This window comes from Camellia sinensis, chromosome 4 (genome assembly GCF_055761805.1).
Source record: "Camellia sinensis isolate YWXY chromosome 4, ASM5576180v1, whole genome shotgun sequence".
Taxonomy (NCBI): domain Eukaryota; kingdom Viridiplantae; phylum Streptophyta; class Magnoliopsida; order Ericales; family Theaceae; genus Camellia; species Camellia sinensis.
In genome coordinates this window covers 203,294,002-203,297,424 of record NC_138964.1, presented here as the reverse complement: position 1 = coordinate 203,297,424, position 3,423 = coordinate 203,294,002, and positions in this window count along the sequence as shown.

Genomic DNA, 3,423 nt, shown 5'->3' with positions numbered 1-3,423 from the left:
CATACCCCAATGTCCCATTCATATATTTGATGATGCGTTTGACCGCAAGAAGATGAGACTTTTTAGGCCTGGCTTGGTAACGGGCACAAACACCTACACTGAAGGCAATATCAGGACGACTGGCTGTGAGGTAAAGAAGACTCCGTATCATACTCCTATAAAGGGTAGGATCAACATCAATACCAGAGAAATCTTTGGAAAGGTGAAGACTGGTGCTCATAGGAGTACGGGCATGTTTGGCAGACTCAAGACCAAACTTAGACACAAGACTTTTGGCATACTTAGTCTGAGACACAAACATTCTAGAAGGAGACTGTTTAATTTGAAGACCCAAAAAATAGGACAACTCTCCCATCATGCTTATCTCAAACTCGTGTGTCATGCAATTCGAAAAATATTTCACAAGATGATCAGCAGTGGATCCAAACACAACATCATCAACATAAATCTGAGCAACAAGAATATGAGACTTAGTATGTTTCACAAATAGAGTCTTATTCACACTACCCCTTTGAAAGTCATTATCAAGAAGAAAGGTAGTAAGTCTATCATACCAAGCTCGAGGGGTTTGTTTCAACCCATACAAAGCCTTGTCTAACTTGTAGACATGATTTGGACATTTAAGGTCCTCAAACCCTTTTGGTTGCTCAACATATGCCTCTTCTTTCAAGTACCCATTCAGAAAGGCACTTTTCACATCCATTTGAAATAGTTTGAAACCAAGATAACAAGCAACACCAAGTAAAATATGAATAGATTCGAGACGTGTAACTGGGGCAAACGTCTCATCATAGTCAACACCTTCTACTTGAGTGTAACCTTGAGCAACCAACCTGGCTTTATTCCTAACCACAGTACCATTCTCATCAGATTTATTTTTAAAGATCCACTTGGTACCTATCACATTCATGTCTCTAGGTCTGGGAACTAGAGTCCAAACATTGTTACGTTCAAATTGACCTGATTCTTCATGTATAACATTGACCCAACTATCATCTAGCAAGGCCTCTTTGAAATTCTTAGGTTCAATAAATGAAACATAACACATATGTGATATCTCATCCCGAATCTGTCTTCGGGTTTTCATTCGATCCGATACACTTCCAATCACCTGTTGAGCTGGATGATTTAGTTTCACCCTTGCTGATGGTTTGAACTCAGGACTTGCGGTGACAGAAGCATCAGGAGTGATGTTTCTTTGTGCACTCTTTGGACTTTGACTTACCTGTGAGGATGGTGCCGTCTCAATTTCTTGTGCTTGGACCTCAGCTTCTCTTTGACTTTGTGGTTCAGTATCCAAGATTGGAGACTCACCATTGTTATCCTCATTTGTTGCTGGAGTAGGAGAACCTGTATCATCTATAACCACATTGATAGATTCCATTAAAGAAGAAGTTCTCAGGTTATAGACTCGAAAAGCCCTACTAGTGGTTGAATACCCTAGAAAAATACCTTCATCACTTCGGGAGTCAAATTTGTCCAAAGGCTCTCTATCTTTGTGAATGTAACACTTACTCCCAAACGTTTTGAAGTATTTTACATTAGGTTTCAATCCCTTCCACAATTTATATAGAGTTTGTAAAGTGCCGAGCCTTAAATACACGCGATTTATGATATAAACAGCAGTATTTAGGGCTTCAACCCAAAACTTTGGAGGAAGTTTCTTACTAAGGAGCATGACCCTAGCCATTTCTTGAACAACTCTATTCTTTCTCTCAACCACTCCATTTTGTTGTGGAGTAATAGGTGCAGAAAATTCATGCTTAATTCCATACATATCACAAAAATCCGAAAACGAACTGTTTTCAAATTCACGACCATGATCAGTTCGGATTCTTATGATACGCCCAATGGAAACACCCTGTTCATTTTGAATTTTAAGGACTAAGGCCTGGAAAGCATCAAACGTATCAGATTTTTCCCTTAAAAAATTTACCCATGAAAATCGGGTAAAATCATCAACAATTAAAAAAATATATCTTTTACCTCCAATACTTTCAGTGCGAGTAGGACCCATTAAATCCATGTGAACCAATTCAAGAGGACGTTTGGTTGTAAAGCTGTTCACCTTTTTGTGAGGGGTACGGGTCTGCTTTCCAAGTTGACATGGTCCGCACACATGGTTCATATTCTTACCTAGTTTAGATACTCCTCTCACAAACTCTTTGTTGGCTATCTTAGTTAGGTCTTTGAAATTCATGTGACCCAATCTTTGATGCCACAAATCAATGTTACTCATGATGGCAGAGTGACAAGTGAGATCATTAGTAGTAACAATACCATAGCAGTTATCAAATGTGCGAATCCCATGCAAGACAGTGTTTTCCTTTTTATCCAAAATTTCACATTTATTTTTTAAAAATAATACTTCATGATGGGAATCACACATTTGACTAATGCTCAAAAGATTTGCTTTAAAACCATCAACAAGTAAGAAATTTTCAAGCTTGAGAAGACCAGCAACACTTATAGAGCCCTTACCAATGACTCTAGAAGTGTCGCCATCTCCAAAGGTAACAATTTCTCCTTCATATTTTTCAAGGGAGGTAAAGTAGGATTTGTTACCGGACATGTGACGAGAGCACTCACTATCAAGATACCACATGTGTGAGTCATGTGCTTTTAGAGCAGTGTAAACAACTAAACAAGTCAAGTCATCTTTTCTTACCCAAATCTTTTTTGTCATAACAAAATCAGGTCTAGTGGTCTTGGTAAATGTCTTGGCGTTGTGAACACTCTCATGAATCTTGGTATTCTGCCTAGACATGTAAGGTTGTCTTCTAACCCAAAAGGTATTCGAATTTCTACCCTTTTGAGACACCTTACCAAACAATTCAAAGCAATAAGGACGAATGTGGCCATACCTACCACAGTGATGACAAATAAAAACATGTTTTACCTTCCTTTTGACGATCTTACCCCCTTTAGGTAGATGAAGAGAGGGATCAGCCTGGTCTACCTTCAACTTTTCATTTGCTTGAGTCTTCTGGTCATGTGAAGTAGAGGCTTGTCCCGTGTGAGCTATTGCATCATAGCCTAGCCCACTTTTGTCACAACCCATTTGTTGAGACCCGAGGATGTCTTCTAAAGATTTGGAACCTTTGTTCCACATGGCAATAGTGGATCTAGCAATATGGAGTTCTTCATCTTTCTGACAGACTATCTCTTCCAATGTAGCTTGTGACATCTCAAGGCTTTCAAGCTTCTCTTCATATGTGGAATACACTTTCAGAAGTTCATTCATTTCAGTTTCACAGGATAGAAGTTTTCCACATAAGTCTTGCATGTCACTTGAGATTTTGATGATATTCTGCTTTGCTGCGACAAGTTCTCCTTTCAGCTTGACATTCTCACTTTCATATGCTTTGAGTTTGAGAGAGAGTTTGTCATTAATTTTGGACAAATTTAGAGATTCCTCGTAAA